This window comes from Vicugna pacos, chromosome 13 (genome assembly GCF_048564905.1).
Source record: "Vicugna pacos chromosome 13, VicPac4, whole genome shotgun sequence".
NCBI classification, from domain to species: domain Eukaryota; kingdom Metazoa; phylum Chordata; class Mammalia; order Artiodactyla; family Camelidae; genus Vicugna; species Vicugna pacos.
Window position 1 is genome coordinate 47,808,854 of NC_132999.1, and position 17,188 is coordinate 47,826,041.

General features: G+C 37.7%; 1 long non-coding RNA gene across 1 annotated transcript; it reads left to right on the forward strand.

Annotated features, from left to right (window-relative positions):
* Nucleotides 1–12,543: 12,543 nt before the first annotated feature.
* Nucleotides 12,544–13,208, forward strand: LOC140700743 (uncharacterized). The gene is made up of 2 exons (XR_012079363.1): nucleotides 12,544–12,731; nucleotides 12,958–13,208. It is a non-coding gene; the product is annotated as an uncharacterized lncRNA (long non-coding RNA).
* The last annotated feature ends 3,980 nt before the right edge of the window (nucleotides 13,209–17,188 follow it).

The window sequence follows — 17,188 nt, forward strand, 5'->3', positions numbered from 1 at the left end:
CGGGGGCTCACGGGACTTGTAGTCTCCGGGAGGGGCCAGCTGGGTCGCGGGCCGGACAAAATGGCGGGAACCTCTATCCCCTAGCTCTCCGGGCGGTCTGCCGCACACGGCCTCTCTGGGCATGCGCCGCCCGCTGCCCGCGTCCTGCGTGTGAGGAACTTGGGCACCTTTCCTGGTAACGAGGAGGGCACAAAGGTCTTTGGACTTGGGAGGACAAAGTTCACTGCTGGGCTCCAGGGAGTGCCTGGAGGAGGGAGTTGATGCAAGTGTGCTCTTTTAGAAAGCTGTGTCCAGTTCCTGTCTGGCTAAATTTCAATTATACCCCCAAAGAAGAAGAAGAAGAAGAAGAAAAAAAAAAAACTATTGAGTGCTAATTTGAAGTGCAATAAACTTAGAAGCAAGTTACCCTTAATTTTGTGCATAAGGAAGAAACCCAGGAATCATTTTTATCATCTCTTTCAGCCCATTAAGCCCAGTCATTCTACATCCCGGTTCCTTACCAGTTTTTCCACTACCAGCACCTAGGTACCAGCACCATCACCTCTCCAAGTTTCTCTAGTTTCAGGCCGCCAGACAATCACCCTCCAAACACCTTCCTTGCTGCTGCCAGAGGATCTTTCTAAATGCCAAACCCGTTGTGTCACAACCCCAATTAGACCTAAATCTAAAACCTAAAGCTACAAATTCTAGAGGAAAAAACACAGAAGAAAATTCATGTGACTTTCAAACACACTATTCATAAAGGAAAAAATTTGGTAAACGGCTTATCACCAAAATTAAATTTTTTTCCTCTTTAAAACGCTGTTTTGAAAATAAAAACGCAAGCCACAGACCTGGATGAAATAGTAGCAAAACCTATATCCAACAAAGGACTAGTATCTAGAATACACGAAGAACTCTTTCAACTCAAGACAAACAGTCCAGTTTGGAAACAAAAATGATTTGAACAGAGACACTTTACCAAAGATGATAAGTGGATGGCAAATAAATACATAAAAGATGTTAAGGAAATGCAAATTAAAACCACAATGGGATAACACTATGCACCCACTGGAATGGCTAACATTAAAAAGACTGGCAATATCAAGTGTTAGCAAGAATGTGGACCAATGGGAACTCTCATTCACTGCTGGTGGGATTGTAAGATGATATAACCACGCTGGTAAACAGTTTGGCAGTTTCTCTAAAAATTAAATATATACCTACCATATGGCCCAACTATTACACTATAGGCGTTTACCCAAGATGAATGAAAGCATACATCCGCACAAAAACCTGATCATGAATGCTCATAGCAGCTTTATTTGTAATAGCCAAAGACTAGAAACAACTTGAATGTCCTTCAAAAGGTAAGTGGATATTTATACAATGGAATACTCTTTGGTAATAAAAAGGAATAAGCTACAGATACATGCAACGTGATGATGAATCTTAAAATAATTATGCTGAGTGAAAGAAGTCAGACTTTATCAAAGAGTATATCCTATATTCCATTTTTATAAAATTATAGGGGCTGTTGTAACAAAAGCAGATCAAGTGGTTGTCTGGGGACCAAAGAGGCAGAGGCATGGCAGGGAGAGATCATAGAGGGGATGAGGAAACTTTTGGGGGTGACAGGTGTGTTAATTATCTGGGCTTTGGTTATGGTTTCAAGGTTTTAAATAAATCAAAACTCATCAAATTGTACACTTTAAATATATTCTGTTTATTGTTTGCTGATTATACTCCACTAAACCTGAAAAATAATATAGTTAAAAATCTATTTTGTGGGGGAGGAGGGTATAGCTCAGTAGTAGTGTGTGTGCTTAGCATGCACAAGGTCCTGGATTCAATCCCCAGTACTTCCATTAAAAAAATATTTTAAAAAATCTGTTTTAAAAAAGAAAGACAGTTCTTCAATGGCTTCCCAGTACTCTAGGAAAAAAAGCAAAAATCACTGCCGTAGAAGCTCTAATTGTGGAGCTTCATTATCATCCATGGGGAAGGGGACTGATAGGGATGGCAACTGTGAAATCAGGTAACTGCTAATGGTGGTAGCAGCAGCAGTAGTAGTAATAGTAGTAATAATAAAACTGCTACTTTTTCTTGAACACCCACCATGTACCAGGTATTTTACATATGTCTTAATTAGGATTCCTCCCAGAAAACAGAACTGAAGGCAACTACTAGTTGCAGGTAATTTACTTGGAATACGATCCCAGGGATTTAACATGCAAGTCTAGAGTGAAATAGGGAAGGAGGAAAAGCCAACACACACAAAAATGCATTACCAAGGTGTTCATCGCTGTAGGCATCTGGGGCTAGATCTTACTAAAACTATCTGAGGATTTTCTAGAAAACCTCTTAGCATGGTGCACCTGCCAAGGACTGTCACAAAGAAGCATTTATCCATTGACTCCCATCCCCTATCGGTTAGGATTGCCCCAGGGTGTCAACTCCCATCCCACTTCTGGACCAGCTCCCACCAGGGTCCTACATCCTGGTTTAGTAAAAGCTCCTAGACAGATCAAGGAAAGAACAAGGACAACTGAAGCCCTTACTAAACTGTTTTCTCAGCTTCAGATAGAATCTAAGGTAAGGCTGAGATGATGAGACAGAAGGCAAAAGAGGTCCCACACCATCCCTTGCAACACTCAGATTTGCCCATACTCAGCGTTAGATCCGTCTGTCACCTACTCTTCAGAGTCATGGCTGGCTGCAATCTCTAGTGGCGCTTGTAATTCTTTGCAAAATGTACGTTGTCCCATACGCCTTTTGTGTCCTATAACACACCATACTCAACCAGCTTGATGATTCTCACAAACAATATTAAGTGAAAGAAGCCAGACCAAGTAGTGTGTACTGTATGATTTCACATATATAAAACACAAAGCAGGCAAAAATAGTCTGTTGAAAGTTGGGATAGCAGCTACCCTTTCAAGTGGAAGAGCAGTACCTGGGAGAGGGTAAGAGGAGGTTTTCTGAGTACTGGTAATGTTCATTTTTTCATCTGGGTGCTGGTTACATAGGTATATTCAGATTGTAAAAATTCATCAATGGGGTATGTATAATTTTCTGCATATAAATATATAATACTCCTGATATAACTTCTTCAATGGGATGTGGCCTGAATGAGTCTTATCTTCTGAGAGACCAATTAACAGTAGAGACTATTTCTAGCCATTGATATTTCTGGATTTGGGGCCTTTGGGCACTATTGGAACATAATGTTGATTTAACAGCATAGGCTTTGGCAATAGAGAACTATTCTGTCATTGCCTATCTGGGTTCCATTGGCTAAGTTAAGTTAAACTTGTTAGGATTCAGTTTCCACACTCCTGTTTCTGTTCAGATTGAGTAAATCTTTCACTTTTTACTTAAAAAAAAAGATTCAATTTCCTCATTAAACAATAGGAAACATAATAGTACATAATAATCAACCTAATAATATATAGGTTGATGTGAGAATTAAATAAAATAACATACATAAAGTACCAGCACTATATCTGATTAAAATATCAAAAAATAGTAACTGTTATGGTGGGTAATAGTAGTTTTCATCTTTTTTTTTTTTTAGCTCCCAAGTTTTCAACAATTAACACAGACACAGGCTGCAGGTACAAGAATGTTCATTGCAGCACTGTTTGAAATAGAAAAAAAAAGGAGACAATCTAAATATCCATCTACTGGAGAATGGGCAAATTAATTGTGATATATTCATAATACAGAATACTTCTAAGCAGTTACAATGAATAAACTAAACCTACTGGGATCAACATGGATAAAATGTTGAAGGGAAAAAAACAGTTGTAGAAGACTATATACAGCTTGATACTATGTATATAAAAATTTAAAACATGCCAAACATTACTATGTACTGTTTAAGGATTCCTTGTAGAAATACTGTATTATATTGTAAAGATATTGTAAAAATATAAAATCATGTGTGGAAATAAACTATTCAGGTAAGTGATTAATTCTTGGGGAGAGAGGAAAGGAATGGGTGAAAGGAAGGATACATTGAGGCTTAAAACATATCTCTGATTTTTTTTTTCTCTTGAAAAAGCTGTAAGGAAATAAGGCAAAATATTAAGATTTGACAAAATTGGTGAAAGGTAGTTGAGTGTTACATAAACCTTTGTTTATCTGCCTGTTTGACAGTGTTCTCTATTAAAAAAAAGCAAGCATGGAGCAGAGCAGTGTACAAAATAGTCCACTTTTTTTTCCCCTTTGGTAAAGAAAAACAGTTTATTTATCTCAACAACTGCTGTTATGCCAGCCTGAAATCAATGGCTTTGGTGGGGAAGTGAAGTATTGGGGTTTGTCTTGTTTTGTTTTTTTAAACAGTTTTATTTTATTTTAATTTTTTTAGGGAGGGAGGTAATTAGGTTTATATATTTATTTATTTTAATGGAGGTACTGGGGATTAAACCCAGGACCTCATGCATGCTAAGCAGAAACTGTACCACTAAGCTATACCCTCCCTTCTAAATAATTTTAAAAAATTATTTATTGTTTATTTATTTAGTTGGGGTTTTTTGGGGGGGTAGTTAGGTTTATTGATTTCCTTATTTATTTTTAATGGAGGTACTGGGGATTGAACCCAGGACCTCATGCATGCTAAGCATGTGCTCTAGCACTGAGCTATACCCTCCCCTCACAAGTTTTTTTTAACACAGTAAATTTCATTCTTTTTGGTGTTCAGCTCTATGAGTTTAATGCATATACTTGTGTAATCACCACCATAATAATCTGTGTAAGAACTGTTCTATCACCCCAAAATATTCCCTTGTGCTATCTTTTATAGTCAACCCCTCCTCCTTACCCAACCCATGGCATCTACTGATCTGTTTTCTTTTCCTATAATTTGGGTTTTTTTTTCCCAGAAAGTGGAATAAAAAATATATATATAGCTTTTTGAGTCTGTCTACTTTCACTTAGAATAATGCGTGTAAGATTCATCCATGTTGTCTGATCTGTCAGTAATTTTCCCTTTTTATTACTGAATAGTATTCCATTGTACTGGTGGACCATAGTTTTTCCATTCACCAGTTTTAAGGCACTGAGATTGTTTTTAGTTCTTGTTGACTGTGAATAAAGCTACTATAAACACTTATATACAGATTTTTGTTTTTACAAAAAATATAACAAAACATACAAAAAGACCTAAGTTGTTATTTCTCTTGGATAAACTGCTGAGTTGCATGGTAAGTATAGCATTGCTGAGTTGTATTATAAGTGTATGCCCAACATTATTAAAAAACAAAAAACAACTAAACTCTTTGCCAAAGTGGTTATACCATTTTGCATTTCCACCGGCAATAATGAGAGCTCCAGTTGCTCTGCATGCTTATCAGCATTTGGAATTGTCAGGTTTTTTTGAAAATTATTATTTGTTTTTAGCCATTCCAATATGTATGTAGTGGTATCTCAAGGAAATCTGCATTTCCCTAATGACTAATGATTATGAGTTGATTTGTCATCTGGACACCTTCAGTGAAGTATCTGTACTAGTGTTGTGCCCATTCTTTTACTGGGTTGTTTATTTTCTTATTATTGAGTTGTGAGTGTTCTTTATATATTCTAGGAACAAGAGCTTTATCAAACGTGTGATTTGCCAATGTTTTCTCCCAGTCTGTGGTTTGTCTTTTCATTTTCTTAACAGAGCAGAATTTTAAAATTTTGATTAAGTCCAACTTATCCATTTTTTCTCTTGTGAATCATGTCATAGCTAAGAAATCTTTGCCTAACGTGAGATCACAAAAAGTTCCTCCTAAATTTTCTTGTAGAAGTTTAGTTTTAGGTTATCATTTTTTTAAAAAGATACAATCATATACTCTTATATCCATAGTCTATACCTGGAAGGATACGCAAGCTTTCCCCTGGGGTGGAAAAACAGTGTGATTTGAACGTGATAGAGAAACTGACTCTACACTATGTACCCTTTTGTGCTATTGAATTTTTTCTTAAATATACACAGTACTGTACCTTAAAAATAACAACAAAATAGGAAATTTCTTTACAAAGCTAAATCTCACTGAAACACTGTTTCACCTAACACATTTTAAAATGACCACGATGTCTGTTGGACTGAATGACTTCACCATAGTTTCAAACCCTGAGATCTTTTCTTTCACAGCTGTGGAGGGCTCCAAAAGCCTGTCAGTCCTCATTGGGCTGAGAACCAAGTCCAATTAACTGGTAAAGAATTAACTGGGCCAATCAGAGAGCGAGATGCAAATGAGTGAATCTGACTACATAAAGCTTCCTCACTTTTGAACCTCGCAAAATTGACACTGTGAATGTTGCTGCCACCTGTCGGTCACACCTCTCAACAGCAGGTTCATGGAAATAACCCACGGAATCACTCTCAGTTGAATCCTCTGTGGGGTTCTGGATTGGAGAAATGGGGATTTAAACATTTTTCCCTTTGCCCGTCAAACCACTACTCTGCCACAAACCCAAATTCTATACCTCAGTTTCCTCATCTATAAAGTGGAGATAACAGTAGCTCCTTTGAACAGATGTGAGGATTGAATTAGATCACGTAAAGTGCTTACCACAATGCCTGGAACATAGTGAGCAAACTATGTGCTAGGCAAACCTTCAGAAACTTCTTCCATTCTAACTTGACAAATTGTTCCTTGACACACAGTAGCCCAGTAGAAAGACCTTTAGCATCTGGCTCCACCCCTTATGACTTGTGAACTTGGGCAAGTGTCTTAACCTCTCTGAACCTTATTTGACCTCACAGGTGGTTTTGGATTTTACATGAAATCATCTATGTAAAGCACCAACCACAGTGCCTGGCATGGAGTGGAATAAATAGAGTGATGATTAACACAGAAGTAGTTACCAAGTATAGCCAAAGGTTGAACAGCTCAGGTTGTAAACAGGCAGGCCACCAGAGGACACTAACCTACAGATATTTTAATTCAGCCTTCAGGGTCTTACAATTTTTAAACTACTTGCCAGATAGAAATTTCACATTTCGGTCCAGATTCTTAACTTCTTTTATAATGTGAATCTCTGTATAGGTATCACACCAGGTCTACAAGGAAGATGGCATATAACAGAGAAATCTAATTTCTTTGAAGGGAGCCAAGTAATGCTCCCTGAAGAAGTGATGTTAAAATTGAGATGGTGAAGGTTGTGTAGGGGTTAGCCTGGTAAAGAGAGTGGGGACAATGTTCCAAGCAGAGGGACTAGCAGGTCCAAAGGCCTTGAATCAGGGAGATTAGTGCCTCCAGGAAACTTGAGGAAAGACTGGTGGCTGGAGCACAGTGAAGGGGAAGGTGAGAAGAAGATGAGACTCCAGCTGGCACCTTAAGGATTTTGAGAGTGGATGCAGTTCAAGGCTGGAAGCTGGGAGGTAGCCAACTGGTGTAATAAACTGAGGAGCTACACAAGGTCAGAATGCATTAGGGTCAGGGGTCAACAGCGAGCAGCTGAGAAAGCAGAGGTGTACTAGGATGGATAGGATCTTGATCTAACAATGCCAGGCATACACAGGAGAGCCTGTCAGGTATGATCTGGCAAACTGCTGACTTTATAAGAAACAAGCCAAGCTGGACACCAAGGTGAATTTCTTATGTTCATTTTAATAGGGGAAAATGAGAAGAATAAAGATTTGGTCAAGATATGTAACCAACGAGATACAGAGCTAGATTCACAACCCCTATTTTAAATTTGCTGCTTTTCTCACTATATTAGTTTTCTCAAGGTGAATAAACTCAGCACCAATATATTGTTGATAATAATATATTTTATTTACTGAAAGCTTGCTAAATGTTAGGCTCTGTGTTTATGTACATTATTATTTCACTCAGTTAACAAATATAGCCCACACAAAATATTATGTACCAAGGACTGTTAGGCATTGAGGACACAGAATGAATGAGACAGACACTATCCCTGTCCGGTGGGAGTTCACAGTCCAGAAAGGAAATGGGTCATTGAAGAAGTAATTACAAAGGGTAACTGGCAGGTCCTACAGGAAGAGTGTAACAGTGAAGCCAAGCTACCATGGGCAACAGGGAAGACTTTCTGGAAGAAGTGACAGTCTAGCTGAAAAAGCAGGAGTGAAACACAGGGTAAGACTGTTCCAAAAAAAGAGAACAGCCTATGGAAGGCACTATTCTCACCATAACCTGATGAGGCAGGTGCAAGGATTGTCTCCTTTTCACAGATGAGAAAACTGATGTTCTCAGAGCGATTAAGTAACTGACCCATGAGACAGTGCTGGAGCCAGGATGTAAGCCTGGATCTACCCAGACCAAAGCTCATTCTCTTAGCTGTTAAACTAGGTATTTCTATTAGTTTGTCCATTCCTTCTAAGGGTCATGTGAGTGGAATGGAATATTAACTGAGATGCCTGCGACGCAGGAAGTTGAAATCACGGCTTACAAATGTGCAAGCACGTCTGTGTCAGGGTTGGCTGTCCGTTTTGGAATGACAGCTATTTAGTGACACATCTCTTGTGCTAACATCTGAATGGATGTTCAGTTCAACTGAATACGATCCAACAGCGATATACTGAGTGCCCTACTACGTGTCGGGAATGGTGCCAGGCATTGTCAGAGTTACAGAGATGATGAGGAAAGTTCCCAGGTACTGGGCTAAAGATCATGGTAATTGCTAACAAATTAAAAAACTAAATAACAAAGCCATAATACTGACTGTCAGAAACCATGGGTAACTTACCAAAATAGCTACCATGTTTTGAATGTCAATCATGGGCCAAGCACTGCATGAGGTACGTTAATGAAAATGAAAATATCATGATCATAACTAAAAACTAAAAGCCCATATTGTGAGACTGTGTTGAACAGTTTACATGTGTTATCTCTTTTAACCACGTTCATTTTATAAGCTAGTATCAAATATTAATGACACTAATACTTTACACCAGAGATTGACATACACCAGAGATTGCCACATTATAATTGGCTGTACTTCAATTTTAAAAAATTGACCATTTTACAGTTATGGAAACTGAGCTTCAGAGATTTTTGCCTGAGATCCCAGGGCTAGTAAATGGAAGAGCTAGAATTCAAACCCAGGTCTGTCTGACTCCAAAACTTGGGCTCTAGATCATTGCACCACACTATCTTTGCAAGGAGAGTCAGCTTATAAAAACCCAGGGGAATGTGGTATGATCTGAATAGCCAGGCACACGTTCAGACAGGAGAAATAAATATCAGTGCTTTTAAAACCCTCTGGGGAAGTAAAGAAACAGGGAGAAAAAATAAAACAAAGCAATGTATCTAGGAAAGGAGATTATATATATATGAATCACTATGCTGTACACCAGAAATTAACACAACATTGTAAATCAACTATACTTCAATAATTTTTAAAAAGTGTCTAGTAATTAAATACTAGTTAATCCCTAAACAGAAAGCCTATCCCAAATACTTATACTATTCTTTTCTATCACTTAATTCTACTTAAACTTGCCTCTAGAATTATCTTCAAATTTAATTAGTAGCTAAAGCTGAAAATTTTTGGTATCAAGATATACCTCTTTTAATTCTTTTTTTACATCTATGTCGGAAGGAAAAGAAATTGTTTCGCAAAAGTCAGTGTCAAGCAATAAGTGACCCCATTAAGGCTGCAATGCAAGCTGTGTTGTGCTTTGTGAACTGGGGGAAAAAATCCCTTGTGGGAGGCAGGGGCCAAATGAACATCCTATCTCCATGATTATTTGTGGCCGTGGGCAGGGAAGTATGTAGCCTCATTCCAGATGTTCAGACACAGCCAGAGGTGAAATCTCTGTAGCTAAGGAAGTGCCCAGAGTTGGTTCTATGACACATGGACCAGGAGGATTATTGTCATTGTTGTGTTCAAACATATGTTTTGCACTGTTGTGTTCAAACAAATGGATGTTTGCGTATCCATCTGCTCATTCACCCTTTGTCCCAACATAAGAATGTAACAAAAAAACCTAATATTTATCTAGTGCCACTTTGTATATGCTATATTATTGTCTCTTAACAATTTGTTTAATACTGTAGAAATGAGTTCAAAGAGGTGGAACTTCTATCACAGCAACTATAACAAATTACTTACTATAATTATCCCAGTACTCAAACAATAATAATGGCTTCCATTTATTGAGTATATATATGTGCCAGGCACTGTACAGGGCACTTCTCCTACATTATCATGTAATTTTCACAACAACTCTGTAGTGTAAGAACTGCTACCCATTTTACAGAAAATGAAGCGGACATTCAGGAGGTTAAGCAACTTCCCAAGGTCACAGAGTGAGCAAGTGGCATCTGGTTATGTGTCCATCTCTTCACTGATTACTGTAAATTTCTTGAGGGCAAGGACTGAGTTTTACTCATCTCTGTATTGCTAGTGTCCAACACTGTGCCTGGCACAGAGTAGGCAGAATCCAGTACATATTTTTGAATAAATGAAAGAACAAATAGTCCCCAAGATGAGCGGTAGAGCTACCACTGGGATGCAGGTCTTCTGTCTGCATGTCTAGTGTGCTTTCCACAATCACATATTGCCTGCCTAAATCAGGATCTTGATTAGTCACTCATGTGCCTCTTTTACTCTGGAAATTCCTAGTAGACATTTTCCATATGAGTATGACAGAGTGATTCCACTTATAGGTCTTTATCTTACAGAAATACTAACATAGGATCTATTACTAGTGCTCTTACTATTGGCATTTCAGTAAAAAAATTGAAAAATAAATGTTCATCCATGGAGGAATGATTAAATGGAACATCTATTCTATAGAGTATCATTTAACTTCAAAGAGAGTAAGGTAGATCTCCTTCTACTGATGTAGAAGAATGGACACAAGATTGTATTAAGAGAATAAGCAGGTTTCAGAATGTTAAGTAGGTTTTAGTGTGCATAACAGCAATCCTGCCTTCAACATTTATTGCAAACTTTGTTTCAAGCACTCTGTAAAGTGTGTAATGTGTATTACCATATTTCACTGAACCTCAGGTAATCATTTATTGAATGTTTACACCATACTTGGACTTCTGCTAAACATTCTGATTCCAGAGATATAAAAATCTGGGAAAAATTTGCTTCTTAAAAGCAATTAAATATGGTATTTTGCTTAATCCTTATAATAGTATAAAGTAGGTAACATCATTTCTTCCATTTTACTGATGAGAAAATTGAAGGACAGAGAAATCCAAGTAACTTGCCTGTCTATAAGTAGGAGAATATGGTACAGCCCCATAAAAAAACAATGAAAGAGTTCTGGATAAAGACAATAGCTGTAATTTCTCATGCATGTAATTTTCCTTTCCACTTCCTCCCCTCCCAATCCCATCCCACTTCATAAAGGATTATTTTAAAGCATAAGGAAAGGGAGAGGGGGTAATAAATAGAACAGAATTTTACAGTGAGGAAACAGATGAATGAGAGTTAATAAGCCTGGCAGAACCAAAAATGCTGAATCCTGGACCTGAGACTAGAGAAAGCTGAGAAGCAGCCTGGATATGTTCAGGAATTAACATGTCACTGGTATCCCTGGAAGTGGGGGTGAAGGGCAACTAAAATAAGAAGGACCAGTTGAAGGTATATTGTCTTCCGTCACTGTACCCTCCCAGTGACTGCTCCTCCTCCACCTCTGCAGAAATATGGAGGTTTATTCTCTTGAGAGACAAAAGCAATCTCTGGAGTCATAGGGGTCATCAGGCACAGCTAAGAGCATCATACCAAAATAGGGGGAATCAGTAGACTTTTTTCCATACTCTGCTCCCAGAATTCTGGTAGCTAGCCCTTTACCCCTTGGGAAGATGAATCTTCTTCTTCTTCTTCTTTTTTTTTTTTTGAGTCTTCTTCTTTGAGGAAAATGAAGCCCAATGTGACAGATCTAAAGATAATGGCATTGAGAGGTCTTCGAGTTAAAGGTTCTTCATTGTCATTGGTTCATGGACAAATGACCTCATGGACAAATAACCTCATGGTCAATGACTCGCCCCTTCATGCAAAGAGTTTCCAATCAGCTTTTAGTCCCCCACCTTTATTCATGGGCAGAAAACTAAGGATTACCAGACACGAGGCTTTCCTCTAACAGAAAAAAAAGAGATGAAAACAAACAGAAAAAAGAAACTTGAAAGAAATTGAGACAATGCAGAGAAAAGAAAATTTTAAAAAATATCATGCACATCCTCAAATAGAAGAAAAGATACCTGAATATATGAAATAATAATAAAGTATTCAGAAGGGAAAAAAGTCCTTTGAAATTAAAAAAAAACATGAAAGTAGAGGTCAGTGCCCAAAAGAAAGACTGGAAGATAAAGAGAAGGACATCTCCTAGGAAATACAGCAAAAAGACATAGATAAGAAAAATAGGAGAAAGAAAGATAAAAAAATTAGAAGGCCAGTCAAGGAAGTACAATAGCTGAATAAAAGTTCCATAAAGAGAGAATATATATAAAAGAGTTAAGGAAAGCATAAAGTAATTCAAGAATATTTCTATAAGATTCCAGTTTGAAAGGGTCCATGTCGTACCACTCACAATGAATGAGAATAGACCCACATTATGACTCACCACTGTGAAACGTCAGAACACTGCAGACCAAGACAAGATTCTTTAAGCTTCCAGAAAGTTAAGAAACTGATCCCATATAGAGGATCAGGGACTGGAATGGCTTCAAACTTAACAACAACCCTAGAAGTAGAAAAGAAGTAGAAATTCTGAAAGATGATAATTTTCAACCTAAGATTCTACACCCTGTTAAACCACTGATACCAACAATTAACAGGTGACTAAGACACAGTCGGATATACAAGGTGTTAATAACATTTTACTTCTAATGTGTTCTTTTATAAGATATGGCCACCAAAACTAGAGGGCAAACAAAGATAAAGAAAGTTATGGAGTAAGTCCTATAAGCTCTCATCACAGGGGGAGAAATGTAACTATATCATTATATTGTACATCTGAATTAATATAATGTTATATGTCACTTATATCTAATTTTTTTTAAGAGAAAGAAAGCATGGGATTCAGGAAACAGGGGAGCCAACAAAAGAGAGAAGCAAAGGGAATTCCCAAGAGGTTGGAAGGAACATTCTAGGATGACAACTGTGATCCACACATAGAGCACTGCCTATCTAGACTGGAGCAGTAGAGTGACATACAGAAGAGAGTGACATACAGAAGACTGTTGCATTCAAGAACTCTGCTGCTATTGTATTCTCTTTTTTAAACTTAAGAATATAGATCCAAGAGAGCCTGACCTGATTCTTACCTTCACTCAGCTTGTCTTGACCAGGTTAGTAGTAAAATGCGTACTTTCCCAGAATCAGGCAATAGAGCAAGCAAAAAAGAGATAGTAGGGGGAGGGTTTAGCTTAAGTGGTAGAGTGCAGGCTTAGCATTCCCGAAGTCCTAGGTTCGATTCCCAGTACCTCCTCTAAAAATAAATAAGTAAATAGACCTAATTACCTCCCTGCCACCCACCCAAAAATATATAAACATAAAGAAAATAGTAATATTATAGCTTTGGGCCTAAAGCCACCATTACCAGCCTCTGGCCACACCAGTGCCTTCCTGCCTCTAGGATCAATCACCCTGAAGGGCCAATAGTTTACGTCAGGGTCTCCGAAAGGTGATGGGCTTTCTGGCATCAATCATCAGATCCCTCAGATGGGAAAGAGGGTTCAAAGCAACTAAGGCTGGTTTAAGTAACTTTCTATCTTGAGTTTGCCCTTTTCAGTTGAATATGAAGTTTCTTGCAGAAGGTCCTGTGGGGTAAGAGTTAAATATCCCTTCTGCCACATGAAGGAATGATCAGGGGTGGACAGGGAGACCTCCCTGTAGGGACCACCAAGAGGGGATGACTGAGCTGTATGTTATAAGCCAGATTATCTGGATTCTTGTGTTACTTGATATCACTGGCATTAAAAAAAGGAGAGGGGAGGGAAATGTTATAGAGTAAAAGGAAGCTAAGAGACATTACATTATGAGTATAACATACTGACCTTTTTTTGGTCCTGACTGAAACAAACCAATGATAGAAAGACGTTTTTGAGGCAATTAGAGAACTGTGAATAATAGTTGACTATCATGTGGCATTAAGAAACTATTGTTAAGTCTTTAGATATAATAATGGCACATTTTTGTTTAAATCTTTGTAAGTTAGAGATGGATACTTAAGTATTTAAGCATGGAATGACATGGTATCTGGGATTTGCCTTAAAATATTCCAGAAAAAAAAGTGTAGGAGGATACAGAGATGAAACAATATTAGCAAAGTATTGGTAATTACTGAAGCTGGGTGATGGGTACATGCAGGTTTACTAAACCCTCTTTCTACTTTGGGGTGTGTTCGAAATTTTCCACAATACAGTGCTCAAAAAAAAAAGGAGGGAAACAATCAGTACAGAAAAATGGTAAAAACAGATAATCAAAATGGGAAAAAAACGATATTATGCATAATCCTAGCATTCCATTAATATTTTATATCTCTTTCTAGTACACACACATATGCATTTTAAAATTGGGATCATATCTGATATATTGTTTTATAGCCTGATTTTCTCTCTTTATATATTGTGAACTTTTTTCCATGCATTAAACTTTTCTACAACAACATTCTACAAAGTTGCACGGTATTTCACTGTGTGAATTGCTTTCTATCATTACTGCGGGTCTTTCTAGGGTTTATTTATTTATTTGTAATTGTGAATAATACAGCAAAAGGTATCAGCCTTAATAGTTTTCTTGGAATAAGTTCCTAAAAGAGGAGTTGTTGGGTCAAATCTTAGTTTATTTGCACAAATTAGAATTGGAGGACTCACTGTCATCTCACCTACCTTTGCTTTCTTTCATCCATGTTCTTCTCCTTATTCATTTTGAAAATGTACTCATCTTTCAAGACCCACTTCCAGCCCTGAAGTCCTTATGAGATCTGTCCTCACTTCTTTAATTAGATTTCCAGTTCCTAGAAAGCAGAAAAGAGGGGGCCAGTTTTGCCTCCAACCATAAGATCTAATTTCTGAACACCTGAAAATGATGTGCAGTTCTGGTGATGAGTTGTCTGGAACAATGGTTCCTAAACCAGAGATCTTCACATTCACCTAGAGAGACTGATAAGGGGAAAATACAGATTCCTAGGTCCATACCCAAGATTCTAATTGGGTTGGCTGGGGAGCTTCTGATGATCATCAGGTTTGGCCGATGCTATTTTAGAAACACTTTCCCCACTTGCTGTTACTTCTCGGTTCTCTTTATTGGATTATTATTTCTTCCGGTTTCTCTAAGTGCCATTTATTAGAGTTTTTCCAGTATTTGCATTTCAGGTGATCCATGTTCACAAGGCATATGCAAATGCTGCCCAAATCCTGTTTCTTTACAAAATTTGATGATAATTTATCATCACTTGAACTTCCTTAGGTCTCAGGGAATAAATCATTCCCTTCCCACCTGCCACGTCTTATCTGGTTAAATGACACAGTCCTCAGAGGTCTCTTGTAAGACTCCAGACATAGACAAGGAATGCTCATCACACTCCACTGTTCCCACTTTGGCCACCAATGTAACTGCCCGAGGAAACTCATAGAGTTCCTGGCCTGGGTTGAGACTCACCAACACCAACACCAACACCAACACCAACACCAATGTCCTTGACTCAAAGTAACAGAGCAATTCCTCAAAATCCACATTGTAACAAAGTGGAGTGTATTTCAGAAAAGGGTAGATGAGAACCCTTTTCCTCTACCTTGTCACATTTTGTCACCTGGGCCCCAGAGTAGCTCAGCCTGAGACTTTGAACGATATAGGAAAAGAGCTTTAACCTACAGCCCCTTTCTGTACAGGACTCAGATACAGGCAGGTCCTCAAGGCTGGGTGGGGGGCACTAATATCATACACAGAATCAGGCTATCTTTCTCGTGCAAGCTTTTCTCTTTCTCCTCATCAATATAAGCACCCTTCTCCCGCAAAAAACGTATGCAAATAAGAAGAGCAATACAGAGCAGTAGTTGAGTCGTGAGCGTTTGCCTCTCACAGCTGTGACCTTGGCTGTTTCTCCATGAGCCTCAGTTTCCTTACCAGTAAAATGGGGATAATAATATCTACCTCAAAAGATTGTTGAAAGAGTTTAAAATGTGACAGTCTTTGCAGTTTTTTAGCACAGTGCCCAGAACATAGTAAGTGCTTATTAAAAGGTAATGCTGATTATCACCTGTAGGACGCCTACCTCATCAGGCATATCGAATAAGGACTGAATTTCGGGAGTGGGCCCAATTTAGGTCAGTCTGGGACCTAGAACAGTATTATGACTGATTACTTTAAAACAGGACACACCTTATATGTACAAATGAATATTGTTTAGTTCAAGTTGTCATCACCTTGGAGGCAGTACACTTACTCCAGGGATATTTCTACTCTCCAGAACATTTTTGGGATACCCAATTCAGAAATGTCTATAGGGTCTATGACACATTCTTTTTAATGTCTTCATTGGTAGCAAATCTTTATCTTCGGTAAAGATAAATTCAATTTGTGAAATAATTAGAAGTTGGTGAATAACTAAGGTACAGGGAAAATGAAGTAAGACGGATTTTCTTATACAGCTTTTATATGGATTTTGTTCTTTTAAAATAAAGTAATTTTTAAAGGTAAAAGCAATAAAGTCCAATTACATTAAAACAGAAAAACAAGATCTTTAGCTTAACTCTTTAATACAACTGCTATCATTTTGGTGTGTTTTGCTTATCTTTCCTTAATATACAGTCTTAAAAATAGAAGTAATAGTGTACATATAATTTATAACATGCTAACCTAATTTAAAATTACATCATAAGCATATTTTCAAGTTGCTATAGTCCTCATAATAATAATTTTAATGACTGCATAATATTTCATCGAGTGAGTATGTCAGAAGTTACTTAACCACCTTTTTTGCTGAACATTTAGGTTGTTTCAAGTTTTTGATTGTTATGAAATATATGTAGCTTTTCTCATATTTTTGCTTATTTCCTCAGCCTGGATTACCAGAAGTGGGACTGTTGGATCAAAGGGTATAAGGATTTGATGGCTCTTGGTATTTACTTCCAAATTATTTTCCAGTAGGTTTTCACTAATTTATAATGCCACTAGAAATGTTAGAATACCCATTTCACTGCATCTAAAACAAGCACTTGCTATCATAATTTTAATAAGTTAGTAGCTAGAAAAATATTTCATACAAACTAATTTTGAAGTGAATTGGTTT